At 43.5% G+C, this 15,077-nt stretch overlaps 1 protein-coding gene across 5 annotated transcripts in view; it reads right to left on the reverse strand.

Moving 5' to 3' along the window:
- The window catches only part of LOC143375917 (ribosomal protein S6 kinase alpha-5), a 47,116-nt gene that overhangs the window by 23,773 nt on the left and 8,266 nt on the right, over nucleotides 1-15,077 (reverse strand). The window lies entirely within an intron of this gene.

Below are 15,077 nucleotides of genomic sequence, written 5' to 3' on the forward strand. Positions count from 1 at the left end.
TATTAATTTAATATTTCATGAATATGTATTTCACATTTTCTGAATATTTACTTCACATTTTTTAAATATATATTTTACATTTCCTGAATATTTATATCGGAACTCTGAATATTATTTCCACATTTCCAGAATATTTGCTTTATACTTTCTGAATATTTCTTTTATATTCCACGAATATTTAGTTCATATTTCCAAAACATTTATTTCACATTTTCAGTATGTGTATATAATATTTGTAATCAACATTTTTGTCATATTAAAAAGTGTGGCCAAAAAAATATTTGTATAATATTTGGAAAATATATTTAACCAATATTTTGTGCTACTAGGGAAGGCTGTCTCAAATTCGGTATAAGGCGTCTACCACTCAACGCGCGGAAACACTCTAAAATGTGAGAATATGTGAAATACAAATTATGTAACGAGGCGAAGTTTGAATTAACCAGTACTTGCAAAATATCGGGCCAATATTGGTGTAGGGTGGAACCACCGGGGCATCGCCCTCTTTCGAATAAAAAAAAAGATCATCAAAATCGGTCCATATGCTGAGGAGTTATGCGGGAACAAACAAAAAAAATACATACGGGTCGAACCTCTAGCTGCCTTCTTTTTGAAGTCGGTTAAAACTAGTCATCATGATATCACCTTTAAACACAGATATTCTTGCAACATTACATTGCCATTATGGGCTGACGGGCCATTTCTTAATACTTTGTTCAATTAATTTTTATGCAAAGGGCAAAATTTCGCATGAGAATAATTCGTTTGACTTTAAAGTGCCGCAAATTAATTTTTTTTAAATTAAAAACTTGGCAACAATGGCAACAATATTTCACAAGAATATAATTCAATATTTCAGATCCATCGATGTTAGGAAATATTGACCATTTTTTCAGCAGTGGTCCGCAGATCCCCAAAGATCATGAATAATTTAGTACAAAAATTATCACAAATAAATTTTGTCGCACGCTTTACGGGCCTCGTGTGTTTTGTTATATATTTTTTTATATAACTCCTGAAAAAGAAATCCTAATCTTATTCACTCTCGCCGCGGCTAAACGAACCTATTTATGTAACTCCATAACGCTGAACGGGACGAACGTGTCGGGGAAGATTTTACTCCCCGATGCTGGCCGCGGGCTGTTTAGCGTTACGTCGCTGGCCGTTGGATTGGATTACCAGCCCCACGTGCGCGCGAGGCTGAAAGTTGCCGGATAGAACGCGAAATACCCGTTGGCGCGCGAAAACTACACCCTCCCGCGGCTCCGGCGATTCACCTTTTACTTCCGCGAAAGCCCCCGCGCGCCCCCACCCCTTTGCGCGCGACGCGTGCTCCAACCTTTGTCCCGACAGATCCTTTCAGGCTCGAGCTCCTGGCCCCGGCAGAGAATCCACGGCCGCGCGCGAAAAGTTATTCTTCCCCGCCCCGTGGCTGCACCTCTGCTTTTGCACGAGCGAGCGAGAAAAAAGGCGGCGAGACTGCGCTTCGCTGCGAAGAGCGAAAACACTGCACTTTGCACTTCGCCCCGGCGCGCGGGTATGTTAATTCGCGGCGATTCACGAGACCCGAGCCAACTACTTCACGCGAGTAAACATCTCGATTTAGAAGTTAGCAGCCGCGATCAGTCGACGCCTCCCCCCCGCCCCGAGGGCAGCGACAAATTCCGCAAATTGTGAAACGATACTCTGAAATTTAAATCGACCCCGGCTAAATATAGAGGGGCGAGGAAATCGTTTCCACGCGGCACGCGGATTTATGAGGAACGTCTCATCGCCGCTGGGGGATTAAGCGGCTTATCTTTTAGAGGTCGTAAGTAAACTTATTTAGAAGAAACCTGAAAATATTCCAGGTAATCACGTCTAATGTGGATAACAGTTGTGCTCCGTTCAAAGGTATCCTCGGAACGGATCTTATGTTCGAAAAATGAATGCGGTTTTACCGTGAAATTTACTGCGTCCTTCTTCTGTGAATGTGTCTACTGTTATAATTCCATTCCTGTGGAAATTCGTTCTTTGTTACCCTGCTTTTTTTAAAAGTGCCGGCTGCGCCATTATTCTTCTCCACATTCTTCAAGTTTTCTCACAAAGAAAGTTCGGTAACCCGAAAATTCCGATTATTTTTAAATTTTGCAGGTTTGTGGGGAACTTCGGTAGAAATAGCAGATAATTTTTCTGTTCTATTACTTTTTGGTTGTTCGACGCTCATATCTTTGAGCACCCGTGTTTCTAAGCGCCCACTTCTCTGAGCACTCATGTTTCTAAGCGCCCAGTTTTCTGAGCGATCATGTTTCTGAGCGCCCACTTCTTGGAGCGCCCCTACTCTGAGCTCCCAAATCTTTGAGCGCCTATGCTCTGAGCGCTCATGTTCCTAAGCGCCCACTTCTCTGAGCGTTCATGTTTCTAAGCGCCCATGTTTCTGAGCGTCTACTTCTCGGAGCGCTCCTGCTCTGAGACCCCACATCTTTGAGCGCCTATGCTCTGAGCGCTCATGTCTTTGAGCACCCATGTTTCTAAGCGCCCACTTCTCTGAGCACTCATATTTCTAAGCGTCCAGTTCTCTGAGCGCTCATGTTTCTGAGCGCCCACTTCTTTGAGCCTCCACATCTTTGAGCGCCTACGCTCTGAGCGCTCATGTCTTTGAGCACCCATGTTTCTAAGCGCCCACTTCTCTGAGGACTCATATTTCTAAGCGTTCAGTTCTCTGAGCGCCCACTTCTTTGAGCGCCTATGCTCTGAGCACTCATATCTCTGAACGCCTGTATTTCTGAGCGCTCATGTTCCTAAACGCCCATGTTTCTGACCTTCCCCTTTTCTGAGCGCCCATTTTTCTGAGCGTCCACTTCTTTGAGCGCCCATTTTTCGGAGCCTCCACATTTCTGAGCGCTCACTTCCTTGAGAGCCCATTTTTCTAAGCGTCCACTTCTCTGAGCGCCCATTTTTCTAAGCGTCCACTTCTCTGAGCGTCCACTTCTCTGAGCGCCCATTTTTCTAAGCGTCCACTTCTCTGAGCGTCCACTTCTTTGAGCGCCCATTTCCTTGAACGCCCATTTTTTGGAGCCCCCACATCTCTGAGCGCCTACGCTCTGAGCGCTCATTTTTCTGAGCGTCCACTTCTCTGAGAACCCATATTTCGGAGCCCCCACATCTCTGAGCGCCCATTTTTCTGAGCGCCCACTTTTCTGAGCGCCCATCGTCGCGAAAGGTCCGCTTCCCATTGAAGCGCTTGATTCGGTTCGCGGTAATCGCCACGTTAATCACCTTCGACCGTACGTTCGCGGCGAGGTAGTAAGCAATCTCCTCGAGGGGTTGCGTCGCCGAACGTCCGACGGAATTCGTCGCGCGTAAAAAAAATTGAACCGCAGCCTCGGGTTAAACGGTTCGACGGCCCTCCTCGAGTGGTCGCGGAAGTTCCGCTTTTGTCTGACCCAGATAGCCGACATTCACTCGCTATTTCGTAACGGGACCGACTACTTTCTTTCGCTCGACGAAAGCCAGGACTACACGTGCACTTAATATCACACGACATTACGCTCACCTCTTGCGCCTCGAGAAGGGAGTGGAGGAGTCTATTATCCGAAACAGTTAGCGGCGTGGGTCACCGGCGACCCATGGAATTCCCAAGGACTAACGACGTTACGCAACGTGAAATTCGATTTCGGATGTCAAGTGACGCATGGGTCGCCGGCGACCCAACAGGGTGGTTCGTGGCAATGGCTTGGCCATAACGAAAGAAAGGAAAGTCGAAATTCTCCGTAAGCGACGAGTGACTCGGTGCTGGACTTTACAGGAAGTCTCGATAGCAGCGAGGAGATAAGCGGAAATATTTGCAAGCTACAATTAATTAGCCTGCAAACGCGCTTGTTTTCGTGCAATCGATATTCTATCGTGACGGCACGCGGCTCAACCCAGTGCACGTGGATGCGCAAACAAAACAGGCAGCCTGATAAAGAATTACGACACCGGGCCGTAGCTTTTCGACAGAAGCGAAACTCGCCGGCGGAGCGGCTCGTGGCACGAAGATACATGTGCTCCTGGAGCGGAAAAGAACTAGCCCGTTATTATTAGTTGCCACGATCGAGTTTAACTGGCAAGTGACACGTGCCAGCAAATGGCCGCACATATCCAGCATTCTACATCCACTTTCGATCAGCAAAGGTGGGGCCATTTTTTTTTTATAAAAGAATAATAAACCTGCGGGGTGGTCTAAGCGTCCGAAATTAAAAAGTCTCCCCAGCCAGGGGATCCAGCATTAAAACGGCTCACTCCGGTTGAGAAATTCCACGGCACAGGAGCCTCGACGTTCGAGAAGTTCATTACCATAATTGTGGAATCAATGGAATCACTGGCGCTGATCATAAACAGTGTCTAACGGTATGACGCCCGAGCACGAATAGGTCACGATTTCTCTACAATTTTATGAAACGTTAAGCAAGCTCGCTGCATTTTCCGCATTCTGTGCATCGGTCCCGCTGGTCTCGGTGCCCGAATGACGCACCGCAACGTCTGCGATCTACGTCATTCATATCGTCAAGCTCCGCAACGTCCCCGGGAGAAAAATATGCGTACCGATTAATTCCACCGAGGACGTGGCCCGAGCTCCTCCGCGATAAACACGAGGCAAGCAATGTCGAAATCGAAAGCACCTAACTCGCGCGGAGACTCGACCCCCTAATTAGCCACCGCGCGGTTGCACCCTCGGTCGATAGAAAATTGCATGGTGGTGCACCAGGTTGCAAGAGTGCTCCCTTAACACCCTCAGCGTTCCAAGAAATAACGGTGCGTGAATTATGCATCAGAAAAAATGGCACGAGTCTGTATTTATACAGTGGATACGGTGCGGGCGTGAAATTTCTGTGACGATTCGAAGCGCGCCATCTTTGAGAATACACCACACTCGCCACCTGGATGGGGTCATTGGTTATATAGTTCGTGGATTGGTGCAGAACGGTTTGATAGGCCGGCATTCGTAGTCGCTGCTTATTCTTAAGGAAATCCTTAAGCATACGGCATCCTCTGCTAAGCTAGTAGCTAGTGAAGGATGCCGAATGCGTAAGCATTTGCTTAAGAATAAGTAGCGACTATGAATACCGGCCACAGAGAACGGAAGAAACCGGTGGAAGTGGCGGTAATGTAGAAACTTTTTTTACCATTTAGTCGCATAAGGTTAACTTCGCTCTGATTAATGTTCCTGCTAGCAATTAATGGAGTAAGTAAAGGTAAGCTTTCCTTTACGCGACTGGACGCAACGTCGTGATTCAAAGTCAATTTTCTCGAAAATGAACAGCAATATCAAAAAATTTTATTCCTTTTTCTCGACTTATTTACTTGTTATAAGTCGAAAAGAAACAGTAACATTTTTTGATATCGCGCTTCGTTTTCGAGAAAATCGACTTTGAAGTTCTTGAGGATGCGTCCAGACGCGTGTAGGAAAACATACATTAAGCATGCATGTGAATCGCGAAACCTTAGTACCAATCAGCCCACCCAGGTGGCGCATATGGTTTATTCTCAAAGATGGCGCGCTTCGAATATTACCGCCAGATTTGAATTCGGCGCGACAAAACCTACAGGAAATGGTGTATAACAAGTCAAGGAAGTACTTCAATCGCAAATTATAACGGAAAAACTGCAATTTTCTTAAAATGTCAACTTTGATGTAGATTTTTGAGGTTAACCCTTCCTTGACACTCTGGGTGTGCCACCCAAAAGCTGATTTTGAAGCTCTGTACCTTCTATGTACAAACTAAACGACTTACAAACTATTTTTTTTTAAATATTAAATCTGAACAACAACTCTGTAGATTTTTAGCTTCTAATATTGAAATTCGCAAAAGTTACAATTTTTTGAAGATTATCTTCGTTTCTTCTCGACATATGGTAATCTCAGAATTGTTTTACAAAAACAGTGGTAAAATTTCAGTAAAAAAAATATTGGAATACATTCTAGGGACCTTAAAATTGGCCCATGATTTCTTTCATAACGATTGGATTCTTTAGATGAGAATGGCAGTCGTTCAAATATTGCTCTGGGTGTGAGCCACCCAGGTATGTCAAACTTGATCGAAAAAAGAGGTGCGTCAACGAAGGGTTGAACCTGTTTTCTCAATATTTTTCCCTTATTCTACATCTCAGCTTTAACCTCGAAAAAAATCACCCCTTTATCTTATTTCTATGAAAAGTTCTACGATTTTGACACAAAAGGTGCCATTTGTCGTTCGTCAAACTTTCGATGCTTTGCAGCAAAAAAAAATCAACAACGAATGCCCGCCAGGATCGTGTAAAGGAAGAAAGTGCCTCGGCGCGAGAACACGCCGACGCCAAGGCGCTATGAATTTCGACCAGTCGCGTGGAAACAGTGAAAATGGGCATACCGCGCGGTCGGTTCGCCAAGGCACAACCGTTATTTGATACGGTACTGCCTTACGCTACACGCATTCCTCTCCTCGCCTCGTCGCCAGGTAAATCGTGCACGTGTACCTCCACACGTGCGTGGCCAAAGGTCCGCCGCGCGTACGCAACTGTTACCTTGCTTAATTAATCCGGGATGGGAACAGTCTAAATCCGGTGACGAAACCCCGGCGGCGACTTGAAGTCCTTCATGACCGAGCGCCCAAGTACAATGGCAGACAACGATTGCCACAAAGAACGTACGCTGAACTTAATCGCCCACCATGCGGAGAAAACCACTGTCCAAAATGGCCCCCACTTTCGTCATTAGGGAATAGAACACGCAACGACATCTCTGTCCAGAAGATAGATAAATGCTTGCCAACGCGCGTAGAAGAACCGAGTAAACAAAAACAGAGGTCGTAAAAGGCAAACGTATTGTCTAAAAACTGCGAAATTGACCGCCGGCGTTGCCACGCGCAAACGTTTTGCGAGCAATTCGGTCTATTGCACAGTCTGTATCTTATGAAGTAAGACTATTTCTAATAATATTTACTGTAATTTTGTTAATTGAAAGTTACTCATTTGAAGATTTATATTTTCAATTTTATGTAAAGTTTGCATTTATTTTATTACCTATTTATTTAATATTCTTAATTAGCTTACTGATTCAATTAACTCGAAGCCGGGGCAACTATTTTGACGCCGGAGCGGAGCAATTAAAAGATTGCTCTGCTCGAATCCACTGGAAAAAAAGATTCCAGAGCAGGGCATCGGTGACCCCCGCGTGCCGCAGAGGTCGCCGTCAATGTTGTTGCGAATTGTGAGTTTATATCCCCCGTCAATGAACTCACTGTTACGGCGACGGAGGAGCAGCTTTTTCGAAATGTAGTAGAGAAGCCTCCCAACAGGAAAACGTCGAAGGATAAATAACTCGTCCCAAGGTAAGTTCGCGCGGAGAGGCTAAATATAAATTCGCAACAAATCAATATCAACACACCGTCCACGGTATTCAATGGACATCCAGCAGATATGCAAACGTTTCTGAAACGTGTGGACGCACGTTGGGGGAACGTGATCGTACCTAACCTTTGCGCGGTTCTCCCAGCGTGCCTGAAACCGTTCCGGTCCCTAAACTGAATCGAACTCCGAGGAAGTAAGAATCAGAGCTAACGACAGACCGGTTTATAGTTTCAGCTAAACGCGAAATAAATCGAGCGTAGTCTGAGGGAGGCTCCTCACTCCGATTCCGTTCGCTGCGACGAAACGAACGGAGTAAACATTCTGCAGTAATCGCCCCGCGACTCCCCGCCAGCCAAGTGAACGTTCATGCAGATTCGCTTGCGCAGAAAAGAGAGATTACGTAAGAACGTTTGAGGTAAAGAATTTTATTGTATGTATTGTTCTAGGCTGGATACGGAGGAGTCGATCGGGACGCAGTCTCTGCAAGAGTATCTACGAGCCGGCAAATTTGAGAAGTTATGAAACTTTGGGGATATATGTGCCGGTGATTATGAAAGTGGTGTATTTTTTGCTTCGAGATATTTTTAGACTGTTACGTTTGGACGTAGTGAAACATATTTTTACATTATTGAAGCAAATGCTTCGCACTATATATGCTCTTCTAATGTGACACTTATCTATCACTAGCCTTACTACTCGGCTTCGCCCGAAATTTAAATTCTGATTTTATATATATATATATAAAAACAAATTTTAGGTTTTTTTTTTAAAATGATCATATTCATCAGAGTTTATTGTTCGAAAGTTTTTAGGTGACAAACACACAACATAGAGAAGCTTTGTGCTTTATATATTAAAGTTGTAGAATTTTATGACTAGCATGTGTTTTTTAAACCTTTGAATGTCTCTCAAATTTCGACAGTGCTCGAACGTAGTTTTTCGATCTTCATAATATAATCTTAATAAATTCAAACATTCTTTCGAACAAAAGCAACTTCTATTGTCAACTACTTTACAACTTTACCATTTTTGGTCACGTATTCTTTATTTCGCAGTTCCTTTTTTTCTTGGCTCACATCTAAGGTCCAAACATAATTCAAAAGTATCTAATTTTTTCCATTCTCACAAATTACTTACAGGGAACAAATTACTTACACCGCCATCGAAATGAACGTGAAATTGTTGCGGCTCATTATGAAAATGGCACTATCGTGTTATTGATAACTAGACGGCTATTGTGCAAGAATTCTTTCATGATATTGAAATATAAATCAATATAACATGAAATAAGAGGAATCTCAATTTTTTTTTATTTACACCATTTTCATAATCACCGATTATATATAGGTATGTAATATATATTGCGTCATTTCCTTTGCTGTCAAAATTCACTTTAAGGGGGTGAAATTCAGCCCTGAAAATTCGGTTATTTCCCAATCTTATGTTATAACTCGCGAACTGTAAGAGATAGAAAGAAAGTCTTCAGACAAAAGTCGCTTCTTTCAATTAGGACTATCATTTGGTAAGTACAGTTCGCGAGTTGTAACAAAAAATCGGAAAATAACTGGATTTTCAAAGGTCAATTTCACCCCGTTAGATTGAATTTGGGCAGCAGAAACAATAATTACTCATAACTTTTTGAATTTCCCGGTGGGGGATCTTCCCTTGTTAGTTTCGTCGAAGAACAGTCGGGGTTCCGCGATATAAAATAAATACTAAGCAGAAGCACGCGCTCCCGTCGACTTCTCAGGCCCATTTCTCAATTCCCGATGCAGGAGGGCGAGGGTTTAATTAAATCGCTGTATAGCAAGGTGAGCCGCATTAAAATTCCTCCCCATGAGTGGCAATCGCGTCGTTCGAATCCAAATAAACTGCATTCCACGTGTACTGCGAACTAATAGCCACTGGTCTACAATATTTCTAGGCTTCGAACGAACTTCCAACTGGCTTCATGGTGGACGATTGTAACGCTACGAGGATTCCTCTAATACCCAACCACCCTGGCAGTATTTGAAAATTAATATAAAAAAAAAAATTCACTCGGAGCTCGTCGAACTACGCATTCGTAAATGCGAGCCGAGCTGCCACAATTCGACCGCCCATACCGAACTCGTACTGTCGCTCCCGCATTCCCGAACTCCGGTGCCTGAACTCTGAACCTTCGCGCCTCGCCTCGAATACCCCCGTCCGAAAAACGAGCATCCGAATATCGGACGATCCGGCGCTCCCGAACTCTTCCCGGCGCGAAACCGAAAACCGGGCTGCGTTCAGACTGTCGTTCCCGAGACGGGAAAAGCTTTCGTTGTATAATATTACACAACCGGGCACGTTCGACGGTGTTCTTCATGCACGTCCAACAAACAAGGCAATATGGGAGGCATAATCGCAGCCGGGAGATAGCCCGCGTCAGGTATGACATAATGTGCGAGCGTATTACGTGTCTAACAGGTGCACCGTGTCTCTCGTTGCATCGGGACGCGACAAGAGGAGAGGAAGGAGAGGAAAAAAGGGAAGCAGGAGAGAGAGGGAGAGAGAAAACGAGCGGCGCAACAGCGGTGCGGCGACAGATTCGAACGACCGATCGGTATTTCATCTTTTCCCGGTTATCGGAGGCGACCGTTCGATACATTATACGTTACAGAGAGGCCCCCCCATGCACATCCACCGCAAACAGCATTGTCGAGCAACAGTATTACCCTGCCGCGGAAATATCTATTTTATTACGGTCCTCCAGGCAACGTTTGCCGGAACGAAGCCCCGAGCTATTCGGCACCGTAGACTCGGTCGCCGCGGATCGAAAATGTATCGGGAGGTTTCCACGTTCGATCTCCTATTTCGGAAGGCGGCTCGGTTCGATGAGGGAACTGGGGATCGAACGGGATTCGGTACGAAATTAGAATGAGATACAATGAATTTTTCTTGCGTAGGTGACGAATTCGAGGGGATCTAGTTTGAAATCGAAGGGGCGCGCGGGCCTACGCGATGTTCGGACGTTGGTTTCTTCTAAATAGAGTGTGATTGAAAAGGAATATTGTATTTTACGTTTTCGACCCATTTTTTAGCAAAGAATCAACATTGCGTTAATTTCGTCGTGAATCACATTACACTTTTTGGGACTTGGGAGCTTGGAGGGACGAAGTACTGTGCGTTGTTGAGAAGATGGCAAGCGAAAAGATTCTTCTGTCTATCTTCATAGTATTTTTTATTTTACTTTATTTTACTTTACTTTACTTTACTTTACTTTATTTTAATTTAACTTTACTTCATACTATACTCTATACTATACTCTATACTATACTCTATACTATAGTCTATACTATACTCTATACTATAGTCTATACTATACTCTATACTATAGTCTATACTATAGTCTATACTATAGTCTATACTATAGTCTATACTATACTCTATACTATACTCCAGACTATATACTATACTCTATACTAGACTCTATACTCTATACTTTACTCTATACTTTACTCTATACTTTACTCTGTACTTTACTCTATACTTTACTCTATACTTTACTCTATACTTTACTCTATACTTTACTCTATACTTTACTCTATACTTTACTCTATACTTTACTCTATACTTTACTCTATACTTTACTCTATACTTTACTCTATACTTTACTCTATACTTTACTTTATACTTTACTTTATCAGTATTGTCCGTTATTTCCCGACGCGATAACATCGACGAATCGGATCACACAGTCCCGCTACTCATCTTCTCAGCAACGCGCAATAGTTCTATCACCCTCGCCCCTGGCCCCAACCTGCAGGAACCCCCTAGAATCTGAAGGGCAATCGCGAACGGAGTATCCGACTCGAGATTCGCGACCATCCTTCTGCCTGCTGCAAGGAAAATCGGGCACAATGAGAGGGGACTGGTTTTGGGCCGTTCAATAACGGGTCCCTGGGCCCGTAACAGTTGTATTATCCGCGGCTCGGGTTTCTTTTCCGTTGCGCGCCGCTGCATACGTCCTTCGGACACCAGATGCAGCGACACAACTGGCCCTGGAAACTGGACCCAATTATATGCACCGCTTCTCTCGCTTCTTTCTCCGGGATCAACCGTTCGGAGAAGAATGCGGATGAGAAAGTACGTGCGCGAGGCGTACACACGTTGCCCGGGGGATCGATGTCCAACGTGTGCAAGCGTACAAACGGCGACCAGGAGGAGGAAAAAAAAAACATCGCCAGAAAAACCGCACAATGCGGTAAGCTGCGAGTCCTCGGATTTCTTGCGCGAGCGATCGACGATCCCGGGACGGACTACTACACGCCCGAGTCGCGTCGCTCCGCGGCACCACTCTTCTGTTTACAACGCAATTAGGGGGGATCGGGCAGCGAAATAAGTCCCCGTTCGAGCGAGGTAGAAAATGATTTAAAAGCTTCCGTGTGCCGCGGAGTGAACTGCGGGATTAGCGCGAATAAAAGTGGCGCGGAGCGCGATTCGCGGCGTAACGGCACGCCGGATGATTCTACGCGATAAAATGCGTCGGAATTGTGGGACGAAACTTTTTCGCTGGAGGTACCGTTTTCGAGAAATAGAACTCGGAAAGCTGGTGGGCGCCGGCGCCGCCGGGCCGCGCGGAGAACCCCTGCGGCGCCATTGTAGGTGCGCGCGCACCCGACAGATTTGAAAGTCGAATTTCTCGGAAAGGAAGCTTCCTACGAAAAAACTCTATTCCACATTTTCGATTCAACTTTGAACGGGGAATCGTCCCATGCGCACTTCTACTACGAATTTCGCTGCGCTCTGTAAAACCTGAAGTACCTCCATCGTTTTTGTAAATCTAAAAGAAAATGTCTGCTAACACAGATCCTCGGCGAAAGCCCTTGAAATACAACCCCGTGGTATTAAAAATCATTTGGGGTTAGACCACCTAAGCAAAGGTGGTCTTGAGAAAAACGCATTTAAAATTTTTGGATTGTTTTGAAATTTGAAAAAAATTGTATATATTATTCAAAGATGTCTCTACCTTCATTGAAAATTTTTTATCGATAAGATGCTGTATTTCTTGACCTGGCCAAGGTGGCCTAACCCCTTAAGGGGTTACTCACCCTTCAGGACGTAGTAAAATAATCGATTCTTTGGGAATTTATTTCAGAAAGTACAAGCATATTTTTATGCAATGGTTTTCTGTATTCAAACGAGGGACACTTTAACAGGTTATTATATTATATTTCGGTATAAAAATATTTAGTTATCGTAAAATTACAACTGATTTCCCGAAAGCAGTTTTTAGACCAGTGACCACGATTTCTCCAAAACCGCTTCACCAATCATTCTGAAACTTTGTACGTTTCTTCTAGACATTCAAATCTAGTCTTTAATCGAAGCATTTGTTTTTCCAATGCATAGCTTTTATTTTATGCATGAAAAATAGTGTTTTTTTCAACAAAAATCGATCATTTCACATTAAACATCTGCCATTTTGTCCCAGATTAATATTGTATAAAACGGAACGATTAAAGCCTAGATAAACCACTGTACTAACTAAATCCTCCTCCTTTTTTTACTTCAGATAACCCAGTCGCGAATAATATTGGTCACCGCAAAAAATGTTTCTAAAAACAGCTCCCGGGAAATCAGTTGTAATTTTACAATAACTAAATATTTTTATACCAAAACATAATACAATAACCTGTTAAAATGTCCTTCATCTGACTACAAAAGCCATTGCACAAAAATATGCATGTACTTTCTCAAATAAATTCCCAAAGATTCGGTTCTTTTTCCCCCTCCTGAGGGTAGGTAACCCCTTAACACGAACGGCGGTCGGGTGGAGTTCACGTTTCCCCATCGCAGCTGAGACAACGTCCCGATGATAATTGCACTCGGGCTTTGTTACGCTGAATTCTTAAGTACGATGGCAGTTGAAACTGGCATTGCGCAATGACAGCGTATGTCGCGTGCACGCTCTGTCTTTGAACAGCTGCAATAATAGAAGTGCTTGGCGCGTGGTCAAATCTCAGTGGCATTTTTACTGCCGAAGACGTTCGGATTCAGACTCTATCAAAATGTGCTGTCTGATATTTAAGAGATAATCACCCCTCGGCGTATTAATCGATAATTACCCTCGCTTCGGGGGAGGGAACGTCAGAGCTCTGACCATCTAGACGTCTAGCTAGAGAAGTGACTAATGCACTTCCTAGTACCTGAAAAGGAGGGCCAAGGGTGACGGTACATGGGTCCGCGGGGTGACTCACCAACCCCTCAAGACACTACGATGTTTGGTACCAAAACACCGCGTAACCTTTGCGACGGACCCGTCCAACAAAGCCTCGAGGCTCGTCAACGTTTACGGTTGGCATCCAACCGTGCTTGTCAGGCCGGCTTATGAGTAATTAGCTCCGCTCAGTTTTTGCCCGACGACCCAAAAACAGAAAGCACCCCGTGTCCTCTGTGTACCAACAAAATTACGCTGCTCAATGGAGCCGCTCCCGGCAAAGTCGGCAGGGCACAAAACGCATGAAGCATTCAATACCCGCAGAACTCACGTCTGAAAACAGCTCCACGGAGGAATAAATATTTCGCTGCAGTGTTATTCGACTGGAGTTGCTACTTAAAGGACAATGTTAAAAATAGGTTAATTTTGGCATCGACGACCGAAGAATAATTCTTTCACAGATCGATTCTGTACCTTCCAAGGGACGAAAAATGTAGTGGCCATTTTTCCGAGGGGTGAAGGGAAAGTTGTGAGAAATGAGGCCAAAGTGAATAATCACTTAAAAAATCATAACAAGGATTATTTATATGAATTGTAACGAATTAGTAGTCTGTGTAATCATCAAAGTGGTGGTAAGTAAGGCTTTATCGATATTATAAACATCGAAAACAAGAAATTCTTCTAGTAATAGAACGTAAATAAGGATAAGTAATAAGTGTTAAACTAACAAGGGGAGTATTTTAGGTGTCCGCCTCCGATCATTTTGATTTTTGGATATGTTATAGAGGACCGAAAAATAAGAAACACGTGTTTTTTTATTTCCCCCTGTTTTCATATTTGGGGGGTGAAAACTGTGTTGAAAGTTAGGGTTGAAAAATCATTTTTGTGGATTTTTGAAAATCTGGCGGGTCAGCCATATTTCGCATTCAAAGACACAAAATTCGTCCATTGACACTATCCCCCTATCTCTAATAGTTCTCGAGATATTCCACAAAAATGATTTTTCACCCCTAACTTTCAACGCAGTTTTCACCCGCCAAATATGAAAACAGGGGAAAATAAAAAAACACGTATTTCTTATTTTTCGGTCCTCCATAACATATCCAAAAATCAAAACGATCGAAGGCGGACACCTAAAATACTCTCCTTGTTAGTTTAACATTTATCACTTACCCTTATTTAATAATAATAATATATAATAATATATTTATTTTCCGGGACAAGCCCATTACAAGTATGTGCAGTAAATTTAGTTATTTACGTTCTATTACTAGAAGAACTTCTTGTTTTCGATGCTTATAATATCAATAAAGCATTACTAATCACCACTTTGATGATTACACAGAATACTAATTCGTTATAATTGCTATAAATAATCCTTCTTACGATTCTTTAAGTGATTATCCACTTTGGCCTCATTTCTCACAATTTTCCCTTCACTTCTCGGAAAAATGGCCAGTACATTTTTCGTCCCATGTAAGGTACAGAATCGATCTGTGAAAGAATTATTATTCGGTCATCAATGCCAAAATTAACCAATTTCTAA

The sequence above is a fragment of the Andrena cerasifolii genome, chromosome 13 (genome assembly GCF_050908995.1).
Source record: "Andrena cerasifolii isolate SP2316 chromosome 13, iyAndCera1_principal, whole genome shotgun sequence".
NCBI classification, from domain to species: Eukaryota; Metazoa; Arthropoda; class Insecta; order Hymenoptera; family Andrenidae; genus Andrena; species Andrena cerasifolii.